The sequence below is a fragment of the Diaphorina citri genome, unplaced genomic scaffold (genome assembly GCF_000475195.1).
Source record: "Diaphorina citri unplaced genomic scaffold, Diaci psyllid genome assembly version 1.1 scaffold217, whole genome shotgun sequence".
NCBI classification, from domain to species: Eukaryota; Metazoa; Arthropoda; class Insecta; order Hemiptera; family Psyllidae; genus Diaphorina; species Diaphorina citri.
In genome coordinates, this window is record NW_007377654.1 from 102892 (window position 1) to 113933 (window position 11042).

Below are 11042 nucleotides of genomic sequence, written 5' to 3' on the forward strand. Positions count from 1 at the left end.
TGTGTAACCTACATGGTCATTCTGCTGCTACCCGTTCATAACACGTCGATGCACATGAATGACGTTCAGTCATGCCCATGTGAGCAAAGCTTTATTTTGATGCAGAAGTCCGACTTAGCAGCTACTCCACATTTTCGAGACGCCACAGAGCCATACTAAATTAACCATTACAGATACATGATACTAATCTAGCGAGGTCCCTCAGTTACAACCCGACCATACACACTAGTTAGTTTAACGAAAATTAAGCGAAGTAGTGCACAGATTGGTGCCACTGGTTTGTTAGTCCAAAAACCACTATGTGTAATTTTGAATTTTTTTTCATGTATTTAGAGGTTACTCTTTTTTAATCCAAAAAAAAAAAAAAAAAAAAAAAAAAAAAAAAATCCAGACAGTTTGCATTTATTTGCATTTACATTCCTTCATTCTGACAGTCTTTTCTGAATGTGTCAGAAATATTCCTAAAGGTTTTCGGTACATCAGCTAAAAGCTCAATGGTAATGTTTTCAACCGTCTTTGGTTGTTCTAGTTGGCTCTATTTCCAAAGAAATTACATCCACCTATTGCTGATACAAAAGTTTTGGAGCCAGCCTAGTTAGCTTAGTTGGTAGTGCGTCTGCCTTGTAAGCGCTAGGCTGCGGGTTCGATTTTCGCCCGGGGCGGATTTTATCCTGATGGGATAATGTTCGTTCTCGGAACGGCTGACTTTCTCCTATCCTGTCTTCCTTCTCTCTTCGATTTTGGGACGATAAGACCATAGCAGTTACAGTTCCCTCTGTCAAACCTCTTAAAAAAAAAAAGTTTTGCCAATCTGTACCGATACTACCGATTTGTTTTGCACGTGATTGTAGAAGTGTGGATTCTATAAGTTTGCATACTGTGGCTGATAGCTATTTGCAAAGAAGGGGTAAAAAATTCTGCTGGTGTTTGAATCTGCTCAAACTTGACACAAATTCGCCAGTCTTTACCTATCTATAGTTATAATAGCCATGTACCTAGCTCGATCTCAAACATCATCAGCTGTGATTAAAACTTCTTACATATCGTCGCTTATAAAACAAGACAGCCTATTGTAGATTTATTCGACAGTAAGATATTAGTGCTTTATATAGACTGTCAAATTAGGACAGTTTATACTTAATTGCACCAGACCTATGGTGTTTGGACAATAGGCAACAATATTTCATGGAACTTCAAGTCCTCTATCAAGACAAAGTTAATCAGTCCTTTGGTAATTTATTTGTTCCATAATACAATTTTATTACAATGGCTTAGAACATTAAAACATATACAAAAATCAAGATGTTTATTCGTTTTTTTTCCTCCTTTTTTATAGGATTCCGACAAAATTCTTAAAAAAGGCCCTATATTTTCTTCTGTTTTCACTTATGCCACATTCATTTAAGTGAAAAATGGCTTTGGCGTCGACAAAAGGTGACAATATTTCATGGAACTTCACAAAGTCCTCCATCAAGATTGTTGTTTTCTTTTTAATTTTTTGCGATTCTGACGAAATTCTTTAAAAAAGGAGCTACTTTTTAATTATGTATTGTACAATGTTAAACCCATAAAATACACGAGACCTTGTTTAGACTGCTGGGGTAAAGGGACTTTTTAGTCTCATTCGAGCAGGATAAACAAGGTATATTCTATTCAAATCTACTTTTTTTGCCACATTCATTTAAGGAAGAAATCGGTTAAATCACGAAATACCCATTTTTTCTCCTGAAAAATCTACAAAATGGTCGTTGGTGTTATGTTGTGCGTTTTTATTAATTTAATTTTAATGAGAAAAGAAAGAAACGACGTGCTCAGAGGAATCAAAAATCAAGAAGTGAATTTTATTTATTTTTCTAGAGGTTATGTTTACAAAATGTACTGGAGTATAAAAATACTGGATAACTATTACAACAGTTGGGCGCTATTGTTTTCTAAGCAATGATATCTAATGCCATAACTCTGCAGGTTAGTTAGGTTACCCTTACTAGACTGCTAAGATTAGCCAGCGGCTATAGGCTATAAGCACGTTGAATGCACCAAGTACTGACAGATCAGTTAAGTAACATTGTGCAGGGATGATGTCTGGGCGGTTTGATGATCTGTGTTTGATGATTTGTAGTTATGACATCTCCACTAACTTTGTAGTGGATGTGACCAAATTCTCTGTTTCTCTAACACGCGATGTGGGGTTTCCTAGAAAGTGTTGGTTTTTCTCACGGATCAACCCCGCCGGGTATCGAACAGAGGTCTCTCGGGTGAAAGGCAAGTGCAATAACCACTACATGGACGCTATAACACTTCAAGAGTTAACTTTTTTAACTTAATAAATAAAAAACAATCATTATTTATAGGTACCCATTTATAATGACTAGGTACCTAGGTAGCTACTTATCATAATCATAAAAAATCCTGACCAATAACTTTTCCACTAATAACTTTTCTCTCCCTCAAACCTTGAATTTTGCGCAAAAAAAGCTCTCGGTAGAAGCAGAGTAATTATGCATGAAATAAATTCTAACCTTTTTTTTTCTGCTTATCACGGGTCTTCTAAAGATGATAAGAAGTTTTCAAGGAAATCTACCTACCTACCTTCCTACTGGTCATGGATTTTTTTCTGCACTTAAACTGCATATTAAGTACTATACTTAATCGGAAATAAGTTCCCATCTAAGTCAATTAGTAGGAAATTAGTTTGGGTAAGGTAGATATCGTCCTAAAAAATAGAGTACCTAATTAAGATGTCGATTAAAAATTTCACATAAGAAAAAGAATTAATGGAACAGTTTTAATCAAGAAGGACGCAAATACGAAATTTCAGTTTTAAGACTTTGTAAAACTGTAAAGTTTTTGATTTCCATAAAAAAGTAATCGGAGAATTTTAGAAAACCTCGTATACATCTTGATGAATAATGGAGAAATCAACGTCGGTATTTCTCTTTGGAACCTATCCTAAACAACATTATGCATTAGAGAAGTCATTTAGAACCCCTTGGGAGCGAACTGGTCAAAAAAAAAAAAAAAAAGAAAAAAGTCAACAAGAGCGAACTCGTGGCCTCCCAAGCTCAAGTAAAGCCGTATTTTCAATTTGCCTTCTTTTGGCATGATAGCGCCATAGAAAATCCAAGATGGCGCGCTATCCGAATAGGTTTCGTTAATCCGTTTCCGAAAGGAAAATATGTACAAATCAAGTATCTATACCTACCTAAAATGTGGGTACCCCTGAAATCACTAGGTAAGCAGATAATCTGACATTTCTTAACGACTTGTAATCCTTTTTCATTTCACCTCAAATTATCCACCTCACTTAACTTCAGAAGGATCTAGGTGTAAGGTAGGTAATACTTGCCAATCAATTGTCAAGGTTTTGCCTTGGATTATACGAGCACGTAAGTTTTATAGCGCGTCAATTAGGTATTAACGTTTTTAAAGGCATACAAGACTACGACCTCAATCTAATCTGAGGGATGATTGAGGTCAGGAAAATATTCGCCATTATTGTTGAGGTCAGGAAAATATTCGCCATTATTGTTGAGGTCAGGAAAATATTCGCCATTATTGTTGAGGTCAGGAAAATATTCGCCATTATTGTTGAGGTCAGGAAAATATTCGCCATTATTGTTGAGGTCAGGAAAATATTCGCCATTATTGTTGAGGTCAGGAAAATATTCGCCATTATTGTTGAGGTCAGGAAAATATTCGCCATTATTGTTGAGGTCAGGAAAATATTCGCCATTATTGTTGAGGCAAGGAAAATACCTGCCAGCCTAGTTAGCTTAATTGGTAGTGCGTCTGCCTTGTAAGCGCTAGGCCGCGGGTTGGATTCCCGCCCGGGGCGGATTTTGTCCTGATGGGATAATGTTCGTTCTCGGAACGGCTGGCTTTCTCCTATCCTGTCTTCCTTCTCTCTTCGATTTCGGGACGATAAGACCATAGCAGTTACAGTTCCCTCTGTCAAACCTCAAAAAAAAAAAAAAAAAAAAAAAAAAAAAAAAAAAAAAAAAGGAAAATACCATATTATCATTATCATCCATTCCAATAATAATTATCTTGGTGAAAATGGTTTTTTGATCACACCCAAGGTTGATTAGTTGATATGGGTTCGTCACTGTGACAAGGGTTTTACCCTCCATTTGGTGACAAGCTACCGACCTAGCTCACATGAACCTCACCCAACCTGAAGTCTAGCTAGGTGCTACCTAATTATAGCACCTAACCCTGTATTTATTGAGAGTTATTTACAGAGGGAAACTAAGTATAACAATCAGAGTCCTTGTCCCAAACCTTGTATTAGTTTCACTATAAAACACCATCTCAGCAAACAATCCAACAGTGAAACCTCAGAAAACCCAGTGGTCTGGCACCTTTACTGATCTTTGATCTCCAGGTTATTTCTAGGTAGGTACTTGTGGTAAGTTGTCTGACTTATCTACGCGGTAGTAATCTGTTGTCTGCTGTGTCTATTCAGTTGTAGGTATTCCTGATTTTGTGGTAGGTAAGTTCCCTAGCATTTGTTCTAGTTGTACCTCTACCTGTTAATTATTTATGGCTTTATCTATTCTATCTATCTATCTATCTATGTATAGCTATACTATACCCATATTGTGGTCTACCACAAGTAAATTCCCACATCTTCAAACCACAGACTATATATTTTCTACTTGAATACCTACCCTGCTTACTTGATAGATACCTGCATAGGATTAATTACCTAGGTGTAAAAACCTAACTATTATACCTGCAAACATAGCTAGGTAGGTATGTTTGTATTGTATGTACCTACTGAAAAATCAATTACATACCTAGCATGAGCATTACATACTTAGCAATTACATACTTAAAGCATCAGAGACTTTTCACGCGTAGAAACTGTAATAACATAGATGCTTCGACCTATACATTCACGAAATTTGCATAATACCTACCTAATTCAACACAGACACACATCTAAACACAACTAGGTAGGTAAGTAGGTACCTTATACAAAATTTTGTTTACTAAACGACATAGGTACCTACTTGGAATCATTCTAACTACATCAGTTCCTGCTTACCTAGTTCCCTGATTCTTGAAATATTACAGCACAAGTATAGGTAATACCTACCTACATCGATCTCATAAATATTGTAAGTGGACTGAACTGTTTAGGTTAGGATTAATAGCCGGGGCCACAATTTCAGTTTAAACTCGGTTTAACTTAAACTCTCGGATTAATCAGATTTCTTAAACCCAAAAGTCAATCTTAAACCGAACTTAAAGTCAAATTGTGGCCCCGGACGTGAATTGAACAAATTTAGTTAGAGGTTTAAAATGGATTATTAGGCGATTATCAGGTCCATGTCCTAGTGAATGCAGAAATCTTGGATTCAGTGTTTTAAGAGGCCTAAATTGATTGAAGAATACAGCCCTTAACAGCCTGACTTACTCACATGGAACAGTTATCTATCTTTCATTTATTGATGGGTGGTGGGGGATGATTGCTTTGGGCTGACATTTGGGTTTGGCTACAAAAAATTTACGAGTGGATGCCCTTCGCACTCAACCTTTGCTATTTCTTTAGCACGGGAAATTTCAGGCTCGTATCCTCCCTGGTTAATGTTCTCCAGCCAGATATGGCAAAAATAAATAAAAATCAGGGAAAAAAACTCACTTTGACTTCCGGCCTGCTTCACACTGAATTCAATATTGCTGAACTGAATATCGAACGGGGTGGTCTTCGGCAGATGTGTCAGAATGGCCCGTGATTCCGACATCTTCTTAAAGATGGCAAGAAATTCTTTCACGAAAAAAAACTAAAAAAAAAAAAAAAAAAAAAATCACAAAAATTAATTATTGAAAAGATCACAAATTCGAAAAAAAAATCACCGCACACACACACTCGAAAATTTACGTAAATTTAGGTTTCTTCATTGAAAATGTTTAAATCCGCGAATTGCTTCTAGGACGAGGTTCAAAATCCAACTGACAGTCGGGTACTGACTAATGCCTGACGATTATCACCATAACTGCCTGAACAGTCCACTGATAATGCAGTCGGGGGATATTATTGCCTGTGTGGTAACTGGTACTAACACAAGGATGCTGGGTAGGTCTAAACTCCGAGATAACGAAAGTAAATGATAAACTTTTGATATCTAGCGAGAAACAATCAATCAAATTTATTGACGAACTACGGTGAGACCTTTAACTGCTAAGGTATCAATCAAAATCATGATATCAATCAAATCGCCTTTTTGCTGAAATTTCAACCAGCTCCTCTATCATCATCTGAAAACAGGGTGCACCTCGAAATAACCAGCAGTGACCCAGTCAAAAAAACATCGGGAAATAATCCGTTCAAATATTTGCCATCGAAATACACCTGACATTTTGTCGAAGGTGGGCATCGAACCCGGGAACTTTTGAATGGCAAGGGCTAACTATGCAACAAGAAGGTTTTTCTTTCCTTGATAGAGGGAACTGTAGGTATTGACTACTTTTTTTCGGCTCTGAAACATTTATGTCTTATCGTCCCAAAATCCAAGACAGAAGAAGAAGAAAAAGAAGAAGAAGAAGAAGAAGAAGAAGAAGAAGAAGAAGAAGAAGAAGAAGAAGAAGAAGAAGAAGAAGAAGAAGAAGTACAAGAAGAAGAAGAAGAAGAAGAAGAAGAAGAAGAAGAAGAAGAAGAAGAAGAAGAAGAAGAAGAAGAAGAAGAAGAAGTACGGGATAGGAGAAAGCCCGCAGTTCCGAGAACGTACCTCAACTGTTTATTGTAAAGTCCGGCCCGGGCGGGAATCGAAACCGCGACCTATTACCTATTAGGACGACCTATTACCTATTAGGATGAACCACACCGTCTGTCATTGGCTTGAACAATAGGAAAATATTTTTTTTTTTTTACTCTATGAACCAAGATAGATGGAAAATACCATTATGGTTTAACCCGTGAGTACACGCGTTAAAAATCCGAACGTCAGTACACGCGTGTAGAGAAAAAATCTCACACCTGGTTTTGCTTTGTATTTCGTTCTGTTTGAAGAATTATGTAATATTTTTAAGATAGATTAAGTTGGTTTATGAATTCAAAATATATTTAAAGTAGTTTCAGCAACTTTTTTTAAAACAGTTGCAGTTCGAACCCCTGGTTTGACATTTTTTAATTTTCCTAAGCAAAATAATGTACACGAATCGAATAAAGAGGGGATGATAATTGGGTATTTATTTACGTTTTCAGTCATAAAGAAATCAGAAAATATAACACTTCTGAATTTGAACCAAACCGTTGAGCGGATTCGAACGGTCGAAATATTACCAATGAGGTCAAAAATGAAATAGGTATGATATAATTTTGTTTAAATTAATTTTTATTAATAATATAATTAATTATTAAAAGTAATTATCTCATTAAATTAAACTAAACAGTTTGTAACAGAACCAATAGAAGAGAAAAACTTTTTTTTTAAAAACGAGAAAAAAAAGTTACGTCAGTACACGCGTGATGAAAAAAAATCTCACATTCAGTTGTCGCTTCGAACTTTCCGCCACATCACGGGCAACTGGAATTGAAAATAGGTCAATGGACTGTGGTAACATCTAGATAACCATATAATTAACAGCTACCCTAGGTCCCGACATAGGTAATACTTGCCAATCAATTGTCAAGGTTTTGCCTTGGATTATACGAGCACGTAAGTTTTATAGCGCGTCAATTAGGTATTAACGTTTTTAAAGGCATACAAGACTACGACCTCAATCTAATCTGAGGGATGATTGAGGTCAGGAAAATATTCGCCATTATTGTTGAGGTCAGGAAAATATTCGCCATTATTGTTGAGGCAAGGAAAATACCTGCCAGCCTAGTTAGCTTAATTGGTAGTGCGTCTGCCTTGTAAGCGCTAGGCCGCGGGTTGGATTCCCGCCCGGGGCGGATTTTGTCCTGATGGGATAATGTTCGTTCTCGGAACGGCTGGCTTTCTCCTATCCTGTCTTCCTTCTCTCTGACAATATGACAAGGCCATCAAAACTTCGGATTATTTGATCATAGGTCAGCGAGCCGCTTGGAAAATAGTACGACCGCTTTAAGGTGGGTTATACACGCTCAAGCCATTTGCACAAACTGGCTTACGCACGCTGGTCGGCGGCCAGCACAAACTGGCTTATCGTAATCACAGGAAAAAATTATAATTACATTCGTAATCACAGGAAAAAATATAATCACATTCGTAATCACAGGAAAAAAATATAATTACAATCGTATAATCACAGAAAAAAATGTCATTACAATCGTAATTATAATAATTTTGTAAATTCATACTTGTGATTCTTCAGAGTCTGTGATTATAATCATAATTATGTTTTTTTTTCTTCCATCACTGACGTGTGGGCACACTTTTATGGGAAAACTTTGACCCAGCACCTAAATGGGAAGTATTGTGTCTCTTATCGCCCATCTGATGAGGGACATAACGCGGGATGGGCATGCTACGACACAGACCACATGCGTCTAATGTAGCGGTTGTTTCATAGCTACGAAATAAAAACGGCGGTGAAACACTCATCTTTTTTTTTAGAAACCTCTTTTTCGAACCACATCTTTTTGACTCCCCATGAGCTCATGTGACGTGATAGTATTAAGCCAAGAGTCAAGAGTCAGACGCGGTAGTCTCTAAAATTCCTTGTTGTTCGATAAGGAATGCTTTTATTTTATCAGAATACTTAATGGCGGGAAGAGTCTTTTCTCATAATACAGGATAAAAAGCTAATAACTACCTGTTATCAGGTACTACCTGTTATCAGCCTTTTGACTCCCCATGAGCTCATGTGACTACAGGATAAAAAGCTGATAACAGGTAGAACCTGTTATCAGCTTTTTATCCTCTAGTACCGACCTGACAATTTTACTAATTACCTTTTTTTTTTTCATCTGAATTTATGATGATCTGTCTAGTGTCAGCGACTTTTGATTTTGGCAGTTAGAAGTTGGTAGCCAGCCATTTCGAGAACGAACCTTATGTGTTTAGGAAAAAATCCTCCCCGGGGATTGAACCTGCGCCCTAGCGTTTACAAGCAGACGCGGTACCCTCCAAGCTAACTGGACTAAAAATTAGAACTTTCAATTGTTCAATTATTTCAATATCTATTATTATTATTATATGCTGTTGTTGATAAATTTAACGTTAAAATAGAAAGTGCGGGGGAAAAAACATTACGTAAAATCCCATTGTTATCGTAATTCACGTAATCAGACAGGCAAAAGTCTCCTCACCTTGAATTTCCATTAGATAATACCTACCTAATTAGATATTATTAGAAATTTCGTATTAGATAATGCCTACCTAATATTATTGGAAAGATTAGCACGGGTTTTTATTATGCGTATGTTTTTCTCAAACAAACATTTAGAATGAGCTAACTTCCGTATATTAGCAAGGCGTGTAATTTGGATGATTGTCTGAGGTCTAGGGCAACACGTACTGTCTGCTATTCGGAGTGCACTCAGCCTGGAGGAGATGGTTTGGATTCCGCCAAAATGGAAAGGAGATTTTTTTTGTCGATCCTGGGAATCGAACCCGGGACCTTATCAATTTTGTACTCCGCCTTTTATTCACTTCATAAACGTGTGAATGGTGAAAAAAAAAAAAAAAAAAAAAAAAAAAAAAAAAAAAAAAAAAATATACAAAAAACAAACACGCGTTACGTACCACTGAACCAACCGCACCCTTATTCCACGAAGTACATAGTGGAAAATCCACTAATTCTACCAGTACACATAAACCACAGACGGTTGCAAATTGTACCACGGGTTCAAAAGACAGAGTGCGGAAAATGCGTTAGAATGTGTACAACATGTGACCCATAGACCATATGGTACAACCTGTGATGAACCCAACAAGTGGATTTTCCACTGGATGAAACTTTCCCAGCAAATAATAGGAAGGGCAGTGTGCGCGGCCAAGATACAACATGCCCTGTGATTGATTACTAGCAAATATCACTTCGTTCGAGAAACCACGAACAGTTTTTAAAAGATGAAATAAAAACATTTCGGAATTATATTCAGTTCAGTCCTGAAAAAATATCAACAAGAGCTTTTATTTCGTTTTTAATTTATTAGTTGTCATACATCTACAGGAGAACTTGTCTGAAATTTAAAATTTCAGGGTACACTCGTGAGCAAAAAAATACGGGACAGGTTGCATTCCTTTCACTCTGACAGTCTTTCCTGAATGTTTGAAAACACATTTCTATACACTTTTTTGGTACCAGTAGAATTTCATGTCTTTTCAAGATACCGTCTTAACTTTACTTTTCCATTTGGCTGTATAATTCTCTCAATAAAAATATCGTTGAAAAAGTTTCGAAGGCAATATGTCCCGAATTCTTTTCGTGAGTGTTCATTATTAGCATAGCGTATCTTTTTTTCTTTCTATTATTTTTTCTTAAATCCTAGAGACTAGAAGCACATTTCAAACGTGTAGAATTCTACTAGGTCGATAAGACCAGGGGCCGGTTCCATAAAATAAATCCGCACTCCCTATTCCTCACTTCATAGGTATTCCACGGTCAGAAAATATCAACAAACGGAGCGTTTAAACGAGTAGCGACCAGTGGCGGCATTACCAGTCTATTTTTATGTTAAGGCGGTCTCTTCTTGATCCCTTGTGTGCCGCGTCTAATTTTGGTTTGGAATATTGCACTGAAGAAAGTGTAAAAAGATTATTGAAATTTTTAAAAAAACTGTTTTACCACAAATAATTCATGATTTGATTGATTCGGTAAAAAGTGAGAAATAGGGGGTGCAGACTTATTCACAGAATAGGGCCCTTATCTGGCACAAGTGTGAATGGAAAGTTAATAAATTAGGAAACAATAAAACATATTTGAGTATGGCGGAAAAACAAAATCACACAATTGAAAACCAAGGTCTGTGACTACAAGTACATAATTAATTAGATAGATAGTAGGTAATTAATGGCACCAATATGTCAATTTGACAACAGTGAACTTGGTCAAATTTTAATAAAGTGCACTTTTGAGTCCTCCCATTTTCATTCAACCTGTTATGT